General features: G+C 46.8%; 1 pseudogene; it reads right to left on the bottom strand.

Moving 5' to 3' along the window:
• LOC105819313 overlaps window positions 1–3,155 on the bottom strand; it is an 8,734-nt pseudogene extending 5,579 nt beyond the window's left edge.
• Between the last annotated feature and the right edge of the window lie 7,183 nt (window positions 3,156–10,338).

A 10,338-nucleotide genomic window follows, 5' to 3' on the forward strand; every position in this document is an offset into this window, starting at 1 on the left:
ACTCATCAGTTGATGGGCACTTAGGTTGATTCCATATCTTTGCACTTGTGAATTGTTCAGCAATAAACATTCAAGTGCAGGCGACTTTTTGATATAATGACTTCTCCTTCGGGTTGATACTCAGCAGTGTGATTGCTGGATTGAATGGTAGATCTACTTTTAGTTCTTTGAGGAATCTCCATACTGTTTTCCATAGAGGTTGAACTAATTTACATTCCCACAAACAGTGTATAAAACATTCTCTTTTCACCACATCCATACCAGCATCTCCTGTTTTTCAACTTCTTAACAATGGCCATTCTGACAGGGGTAAGGTCGTATCTCATTGTGATTTTAATTTGCATTTCCCTGATGAATAGTGATTTTGAGCATGTTTTCATATGGCCATTTGTATATCTTCTTTTGAAAAATGTCTATTCTTGTCTTTTTCCCACTTTTTAATGGAGTTATTTATGTATTTTTTTTCTTGCTGATTTGTTTGAATTCTTGTAGATTCTAGATCTTAGTCCTTTGTTGGATGTATAATTTACAAATATTTTCTCCTATTTGGTAGGTTGTCTAGTTACTCTGTTGATTATTTATTTTGATGTGTAGAAGCTTTTTAGTTTAATTAAGTCCCCTTTCTTTGTTTTTGTTTTTGTTGTATTTTGCTTTTGGAGTCTTAGTCACAAATTCTTTGCCTAGGCCAATGTCCAAAAGATTAACCAAGAAAAGCAGAGAGAGAAGTCAAATAAGCTCAATCAGAAATGAAAAAGGAGACATTACGACTGATACCACAGAAATATAAAACATCATTTGTGACGATTCTGAGAACCTCTACACATACAACAATAATAAAACAATAATAAAAGTCATATATGATAAACCCACAGCCAACATTATACTGAATGGGGAAAAGTTGAAAGCATTTCCCTTAAGAACTGGAATAAGACAAGGATGTTCACTTTCACTGCTTCTATTCAACACAGTGATGAAAGTCCTTGCCAGAGTAATCAGGCAAGAGAAAGAAATAAAGGCATCCAAACTGGAAAAGAGAAGGTCAAACTATCCTTGCCAATGATATGATCTTATATCTAGAAAACCCTAAAAATTCCTCCAAAAGACTCCTAGAATTGATAAAGGCAGTAAAGTCTAAGGTTACAAAATTGATGTACACAAATCAGTAGCATTTCTGTATACTAATAATAGCTAAGCTGAGAATCAAATCAGGAACTCAATGCCATTTACAGCAAATGGCTTTCCCCAATGTGGATGGGCATGATGCAATCCATTGAGGGACTGAATAGAACAAAAAGGTGGAGGAAGGGGGAATGGTCTCTGCCAGACTGCTTGAGCTGGGACATCAGTCTTCTGCTCTTGATTGGAACTTACACCACTGGTCCTCTGATTCTCAGAAGTATACCATCAGATTTTCTGAGTCTCTAGCTCGAAGATGGAAGATTGTGGGACTTCTTGGCCTCCATAATTGTGATAGCCAATGCCTTATTTTGTATACCTACATACACACACACACACACACATATGCACATATATATATAATATACATGTATATATTCCTATTGTTTTTGTTTCTCTGGAGAACTCTAGTACATAAAATAATATGAGTGCTTCTTTATTAACGCTCTATAAAAAAGATCTAGCAGTGGGACCAATAGCTACATAATTTCTAAGTAGTGACTTGTGTAAAAGACATCACAAGGTACTTGTAGCTACTGTAAAGTGACATGAAAATAGCTGTGCTTTACATTGGCGACCTCACAGATGGTGCTAATACTGGCAATTGTTGCTTGCATTCATAATCGAAGAAAATGCTAAATTGCACTTAGAATTTAATGGGGAGAATGTAATTGTTCTATTAAAGTTTGTGGACCCTCTGGGTTAAAAACCCCTGTGCAAAAGCCAATTTCAGGGTTGGCGCTGAGGTTGACCTAGATCTCTCTACGTACCAGTCAGGTATTTTTGAGGTTTACATCAGGGAAACTAATCACCCAAACACAACTGTCAGCCATTTGTATGCCTTTTATATGCACATAAAATACTGTTTTGGAAGCTTTAGGTGCCTCTCTGGGTGACCCATTGAAAGTCCCCTGCTGCTCCTCTTGTCCCGCCCTGCCTTAATTGCTGCCTCCTGCATGGGGAGGCAAACAAAACACCAGTGCATGCGTTTTAAACATGAGGAAGAGGAAAGTTCCCACCTCATAATGCTTGCTCACATGAAAACACAATGACATATTTCATGAATTGTGGTGGAAGGGTCGTGTGGTTCTGCCCAAGCCTTAGCCAAATGAGTCAGTAAAGAGGAAATACTTGTTTATTTGCATGGGTAGTGTTGGATGGGATAACTGACCCACTGACCACTTGGCTAGTGAGGATAGGGACAGGACTGAGGTCCTTAACTGTGTTGTATAGTTTGTAAACCAATATCCCAGAAGGCAGAACCAGAATATAGGGCAGAGTGGCCAAGGCTGGCAAGCCCAGGCTGGAGCACAGAACTAAAGTCCCGAGGCTGCACATTCTTTTTTGTTTAATTCCACTTTCTCTTGGGGTAGCCTCTCAGAAAAGAAAAAAAAAGGCACTGGCATATTTTATTAGTGCGTACTGTTCATCTGACAAATATCTGTTGAGCCCTGGCATAGACTAGGCACTGTGCTGGCTGGTGGGGGAATAATGATGCAGCAGCCAAGTCCTTAGTCTCTAGGAGTCCAGTCTGGGGAGGGGAATAGATAAGTAGGCAAATAATTATTGTCTGGTGTGACGCCTATGCAGGCTCTGAAGTCTACCTCAGCACCATGGGAGCAGGAGGCCCGTTCAACCCACAAAAAAAGAACTCCACTTAAAAAAAATGATGTGCAAAATGCTTTACTTGAACTATTCAAATAAAAACCTCTAAACTTTAGACCACTTTCCGTTTTTTGGATTTTATCCTATACAGAAAGGTAAGCAACAAATAGTAAGTCAGGGAGAAAGTGGAGACTGAATTACCTGTCATCACTCTTTGAGTTTCCACCACTTCCCACTTCCAAGACACCTTTTTGCTCGGCCTCATCCCCTGCCAAAGTCAATAAAAATGCCAAGAAGTCAAAAATAAGGTTAATATAATACAGTTTATAAAGTTCCATAAAGCAACTAAATTTGAAGACGAATTCTGTTGCCATCCCTTTGAGAAAAGTGAGCAAGTCAGTACCTGGCGATGAGAGAGGGGAGTTGGGACAGAAGCTCAGACCTCAGACGCCACCCACCACAGCCACAGCCCGCGTGGTTTAGCAAATGCTAGAAGTGAGCCAGCTCCGATGTGGCTTAGCACCCTACTCCCTGGGGAAATCTGGGACAGTGAGACCGCAGGGCTGAGCCTCAGCTTTTTCTGCTAGTGTTGATGGAGAGACAGTCTCTTAGGTGTCTTCTTCCCGATGATTCATTGTTTTCCTGGGTAGAAAAATGGGAGAGAGGAGCCCAAATTGATAACCTGGACACTGGCACAATTGGTGACCTTCATGGCACCCAAGTAGTGTTAATTAACACACTTCTGGGGGTGGCTGTTGAAAAGTAGTGGGTGCTGGCCAGTCCAGCTCTCCTTAACTTGCCAAAACTAAGAGAGGAAATTAATTGTCCAGTTTGTACATTTTTAGAGAGTTGAAGAGCAATACCAGCGTCCTGCATCAAGCATATATTTGGCCTCACCTGACTGTGCCAGAAGGAAAAAAATTGTGAAAATCACTCTTCATACACCTTTTTGAACAGCTTCTCCAAATGAACGCTATGCATTTTTTCTAATTTTGGAAGGGAAAAAAATATCTGCAAGAAAAATCTGAGTATTTGTAACATCCTCCACGATCCAGCCAGCATGAACCCCTCATCAAATGTTCTCTTGTGGGCAACCCCCTTAAACCTCAAAGCCAGCAAGGAAGGGCTTCTGAGGAGCAAGAATGGGAGGACCCTGATGGCTTGGGCAGCCGTGGCCTCCATCTGTCTTGACAGCATGGAGAATTACTACGGGGTGCCTCCCAGCAAAGCCCAATTCCATACATTCAGAGCTTGGGACTAAATAGGAAGTGCCCAAGTGCCAAAGTAAATGAGTCTCCTCCCTCGGGTGGTGCCAAGGCCCTGAATTTAGACCACAGCTGAAAGGGCTCTTGGAAAACTTTTGGAAACCTACCCTAGGAAGATGGAAGAAATGCACACACTGTCTCTGTGTGCAGCACGACAGCACTGAATCTGGTCTGCAGACAACTGCAGAGCTTTGCAGGAGCTGCAGCTCTACGATGTGGACCCTTCCTCTGTCCCAAGGAGGCCCCCAACAGACACTTGGGCCACGCAGTAGTAGTGAGCAATTCTGAGGCAATAAACTCAAACCAGGAGAAAGGGGGACTTTTTTTTGGTCCAAGTCTCAGGTCCTGAGATCTGGGGCAACTTTGAATGTCTCCCTCTTTATTCTCCTTTCCTCTAAACCTACCACTCCCCACTGCTCCACAAGCAATACCTTGAAACAGATTTTCAGCTTGGCACTGAAATAGGAGCCCAGAGGAGGCTTATTGGAGCTGGAAGAGGATTGGCATTAGCCAATGGGGAAGTGGTTGAAATTAACCTCTAAAGAGCTATTTGAGGGGCCAGGGGGCAGGGCAGTCCTAGTCTGACATGCCCTGATGGCCTTGGTGTGGAGTCCCCAAACCCTGTCCTACCACGTGTCAAGAGGAGAAGAGGGGTCAGCCTTCAGCCTGCTTTCAGCTGTCCTGAGACTGCCCCATCTCTACTTGACCTTGTCAAGGGGACTTGACCTCCCGAGGGGGTACTTTCCCGGGTCTGCCCTTCCCGGATAGCTGAGTGGGATAGATGCATCGAGACCATGATGGCAGGAAGGAGAGCCAGGGGAGAGGCCAAGGCCAGTGAAAAGTCCCTGACTTGTCCCCATTGGCTTTCACTGAAATCTGACCAGAGCTCCCTGCCGGGGAGCTTGATCCCTTTCCGAGTTACAGTCTGAACTCCGACAGTCTGGCTAATCAGGCCTTGAAGAAACTGCCAAATAAAGAGCACCAGTCAGTCCTCTGTGTAGGTGGATATGCCAGTCACCCCTGTGCAGTAGCTTCAGTGATACCTGTAGTCTAATTACCCTGGGATGTTTGTGGCTAGAAAAGTTGTCTTGCTATATCCCTTGTTATACAAAGCGGTCACTTGTAAGAATGTAGGTAAATATATTCTTAAATAGGGACCAAGTTGTCACCCGGAAAAGAAAGGGTGAGAGTCCCCTAACTCTTTCCTTTCTAAAATGCAATGTCATCAGAACTTCTTGGACTGACATGGTTCAGGCAGTAGCCCTGGGCACCCGATCAGGAAGGCATTCCAGGGAAGTATGAGTTTGGATACCAACCTAGGCTCAATGACCCACCAGAAGTTTTTTGGGGGGGCTGGTTTGACAGATTATTTAACTGAGGTTTTAAGTATCTCCAATAAAACTACCCAAGCACTGAGGCCAGGAGTTCAAGACCAGCCCGGGCAACATTGCGAGATCCTTTCTCTACAAAAAAAATGAAAAAAAAATTAGTTAGGCATGGGGGAAGGAGGCTGAGGCAGGAGGATTGCTTGAGCCCAGGATTTTGAGGCTGCAGTGAGCTGTGATCACCCCACTGTACTCCAGCCTAGATGACAAAGTAAGACTTCATCTTTAAAAATAACAACAAAAGCAACAACAAAAGACTACCCAGGCAAAGAGAATATTCTGTGAGGCTGAGCACAAATCCCCTTTGGGGACTTTAAACCCCAGACATAACTGGAGAGACTGAGATTGTCCTTTGCCCTGCCTTAAAATAAAATATCACTATGATTTTGAGTTCATCTGGAGTGATGACAGCAACAGCACACTGAACCACAGGGACACAGTTTTCAACAGCGACTCTGTGGCAAAAGAAATTACGATGGTGGAAAATTGGAGCCAGTCAATAGTGGACAGACTTCTCTGGCTTTTATCTCAGCCTATTGTTTGGAAACAAGACAGGCCTCTTCGAGTTGAGCAAATCCTGAGATTCTCAGGCAATTTCTTGCAGGGGCATCGGAGGGAGAGACACGAGATGCCTTGTAATTTGGGCACGTGAGGACTGTGACAATTAAATTAAATAGAAAAAGACCTCCGCACATCGGGATAGCAGATCAAATGGTTAGTTATTTTCAGAGATGAAACAAACTCGAAGCTGTTAGTATTCTCTTACTTCTATTATTGGTCCTTCGATGAGCGACATATTTAAGGAAACTGAGGCGCACGTACAAGAAATAGCAAAATGTCCTTGAACAGAATTTCAGCCAATTTGTGATACTTTGAAACACGGTTTTAAATTGATTTTTCAGGAATTGATTTTTTAGGAAGAAACAGAGGAAGAAATGAGATGCTTTGCAGGCTTGAGCTGGCATTTGGACCCCACCCTCAGGCTCTTCTGTGATCAAGGGCACCATGAGCCCAGCCGTGGGCTGTCGGGAGGGTTGGTGTTGGCGGAAGTCACGTAAGGCTTGCTGGAGGCGGCTTGACGTCAGACTGTGGGGCTCAGACAGAAGGATGGGGAGAGGACTCTAGGCTGGGAAAGAAATTCATGCAAAGAAGAAAATAGGAATCACCGCAGAAGATTCCAGAGACATTGAAGAGACAAGGCACGTCTGACTGGGATAGGGAACGGCTGTATTGTGGAGGGCCTTTCAGGATTATTAGTTCCTGACAGAGCCTGTGGTAAATAAGAGGTTTTTCTCTGTGTGGAGGCACAGACCAGGTGGAATCCACGTTCAGCTAATCATTGAGTTGAGAATCTTCCGTTTCCAAAATCCCTCTGCAGTCCCCACTCACAGTCGCCAAACCTCTGTCATGAGACAGCTGCAGGCCATTCCGTCCCTCTCCCTGCACCGAGCCCTGCTAATCGGGCAGGTGTTCTGAGCAAGTACTTTATAACCACAGGTGGGAAATGGTGCCCTGGCCCCACAGTGCCATCGAGGACCCAAGCTCTGTCTGGTTTCTCATTTTCCTCCCTGGCAGGTGGGCTCATGTCCCTCAACTCATGGTCCCACTTGGCTGCCATCCTGCTCCCATCCTCACTGCTGCCTGCCTGGTGGCAGGAGAGTCTCTCTGTTGGTGAGGGAAATGTCACCCCAAAGACCTTAGCCCACTTCACCTGTGCCTTGTTGGCTAGAACCGGGTCCTGTACCCACTGCAGGCTGCAAGGGGAACTGGCGAAGGGGGTTCCAGGGAAGAGACCAACACCGCTAGGATGGGTTTGGGCCAATCACGATTCATGACCTCGGGCTGGCAATAAAGAAGCCAAACAATACCGAAGTTCTATCATCAGACAGCAAGGGACAGCTGCTGGATAAAGGTGGTTGGAGCACGGGGCCTTGCCCCTCAGCACCTTTTTGCACAGATGATGACAATGAGGCTGAGCTGAAGGGACCTGCCTGGGCTTGCAGAGCAAGCACAGAGCTAGAGATCCTGCCACAGTCAGCCAAGTGCTGGGTGCTCGAGTCAGATTCCAAGGCCCAGGAACTCCCCCACTGAGGACACTCATAGTTCTTAACCCTCACTATGCATCAGAAAACCCTGGCGTTCTTGGGAAAAAAAACTCATGAATGCCAGGCTCCATCGCTTGAGGTTCAGATTCAACTGGTCTGGCACGGGACCCAGCAGCCTCCTTTTCAAAAGCTGCCCAGGTGAAACGGTGTTTTTCATGTGTCAACATGGTTACTGTCTTCAGTCATTCAAGGAAACACTAACTTAGGTGTTGCTGTGAAGGCATTATGTAGATGTGATTAACTCTGTGATTAAATCTGTGAAAATAATCAGTTGACTTTAAGCAAGGGAGATTACCCTAGGCTATGTGGGTGGCCCTCATTCAACCAGTTAAAAGGCCTTACAAGCAAAGCTGAGGCTTCCTGGGTGAAGAACGTCCACTGTGGACAGCAGCTTGGGCCGGCGTCCACGAGTTCCAGCCTGCCCTTCCTGATGGCTGCCCCCCGGATTTCAGCCTCGCCTACCCAGACCTCACGCCTGCATAAGCCAATTCCGGGCAACGAATCTTTAAATACATATCTCCCACTGGTTCTGCAGCTCTGACTCAACCCTGACTGATACACCAGGTAATTTTAATACGCAGCTCAGGCTGAGAACCAGGGGATTATTCAGTGGTGGTGACGCCAAAGGACGTCAGAGTAAAATAATCCACGATCAAATCTCATCTCTTCTACGTATGACCTCCGTGACTTCGGTTCCCTCAGCTGTAAAACCGGAATCACCGTGTCTACTGCACAGACACTGTTCAGGTATGTGTAAGTTCACTGCACGTCTGGAATGAATGGGGGGAGCTGTTCTTACTATACTATCAGGCTATTCTGGGCGGGCGAGCAATGAAATATCACACAAACAAGAGCCTGGTGTTCTGGTGTTCCCTCTCATTGCTTGACATCCAAAGTTTAGGGCTTTGGTTTAGAGTCACCTAAACACTGCCTTCCCTCAACTTGCTCCTACAGTAGGAAGGAGGGCACCTGCCAGCACAGAGACGCACAGACAACTTCACCAGGTGCAGGCCACGAGACGGGTCACCCAGCTCTTGTACTAAAGGAGTAATGAGGTCTATCAGTCACCCAGCATCATCGTCCTAGGGCGTTTTAACAGGTGTTTTGGTGTCAGCTCTCAGGTCTCGCTGATCACTCGGAGGGTCGTGGTAGTCCTGCTTTCCCTCCCGCCACCGCATTTCGTTTCACGGCAGGTGCTCTGGCTGCGCACCCGGATTCTTTCCTCCGGTCTAGCTCCTCCTCCCGATCTCCCGCCCTCCGCCTCCCCACGGTCGGGTTCAGTCTTCAGGCCGGGGGAGCAGTGCCCTCCGGTGGCCGCAGGCGGCAGTGGCTGCTCCCTCTGCGAGAGCCCGTCGGCTGAAACCAGCTCTGGCTTTGTCCTGGTTGCTCTGATTTCTAAGCCACGGAAGCCCACGTGCTCCGGTTAAGGCTTTGATGGGCAGAGAGGAGCTGCCTCTTTATCCTGCCACAAGCCAGCCAGCCGTGTATGACCTCAGCTGCTCCTGTCACCTCTCTGGGTCTCTGTCACCTCACCTACAAAATGAGAGGGTTAAAAAGATCCTCTCTAGCTTTAGCATTTAGGATCCAAGGCCTCGTGATTCTGGGAAGGTCATTCATTCAACAAATACCATGTGCCAAGTGGAGAGGGTTCAGGTTCACCGGAGAGCAAACCTGTGTGTTCCTGGATCTCACACTGCAGCAGGGGAGACGGATAAGAAGCAATAAACATAAAGAAATAAACTACATAGTATGTTAGAAGGTGATAACACTACAGGGAAAATAGCGCAGGTGGAGAGCCGAGGCCTGGGAAGGCTGCGGGAGGGGAAGTTTCAGACCATGGAGTGGGGCCAGGCTGACTCCGAGGAGGCGGCCTTTGAGCAAGGATGGGAGGTGAGAGCTGTCTGATAAACCCGAGGACCAATGAGAAAGCCTGTAGGGTTGAATCAGAGTGAGTGAAGGGGGTGGTGTGGCCACAAGGCCACTAGGTGACAGGAGATAGTTCCACAGAATCTGCTAGGCTACTGCCAAGGATTTATCCTTGACCCTGAAAGAAATAGGGCCACAGGAAAGTTTTGAGCAGAGGAATGGAATGATTTGCCTTGTTTTTTATAGGCTGTGTCTTAGTCTGTGGGAACTGCCATACATAACAAAGTGCCATGGACTGGGTGACTTACACAGCAAACGTTTATTTTCTCACAGTTCCGGAGGCTGGGAAGTCCAAGATCAGGGTGCTGGCAGATTCTATTCCTGGTGAGGGCCCTCTTCCTGGCTTCTTCTCCACATGGTGGAGGGAGAGAGAACAAGCTCTGGTGTCTCTTCCTCTTCTTATAAGGGCGCTAATCCCACTGTCGGGGCCCCACCCCTGTGACTCCTCCAAGTCTATGACCTCCCAAAAGCTCCACCTCCTAATACCACCATACCAGGGGCTGGGGCTTCAGCATGTGAATTTGGGGGAGACACAAATGTTCGGTCCATAGCAGGGCCACCCAGGTGACTGTATGCACTGCACTGCAAGGGGAGGCCAGAGCCCATGGGACAATCCAGGTGAGGGTGGTGGCGGTGGCTTGGACGTGCATGGTAGAGATGGAGGTGGTGTGAAAGGGTCAGATTCTGGAGAGATTTTGGAAGTAGAGGCAACAGGACTTCCTGACAGACTGACTGTGGAATGTGAGAGAAAAAAAAGGCAAGGGTGACTAAGGGTTCCGAACAGAGAGTATCTGAAATTGCTGTCTATTGAAATGGGAACCGAGGTGGGTGGGGCAGAGGTTTGAGGGGAGGGCCTGACATCCCATTTGAGACATG

This window comes from Propithecus coquereli, unplaced genomic scaffold (genome assembly GCF_000956105.1).
Source record: "Propithecus coquereli isolate 6110/MARCELLA unplaced genomic scaffold, Pcoq_1.0 Scaffold48, whole genome shotgun sequence".
NCBI classification, from domain to species: domain Eukaryota; kingdom Metazoa; phylum Chordata; class Mammalia; order Primates; family Indriidae; genus Propithecus; species Propithecus coquereli.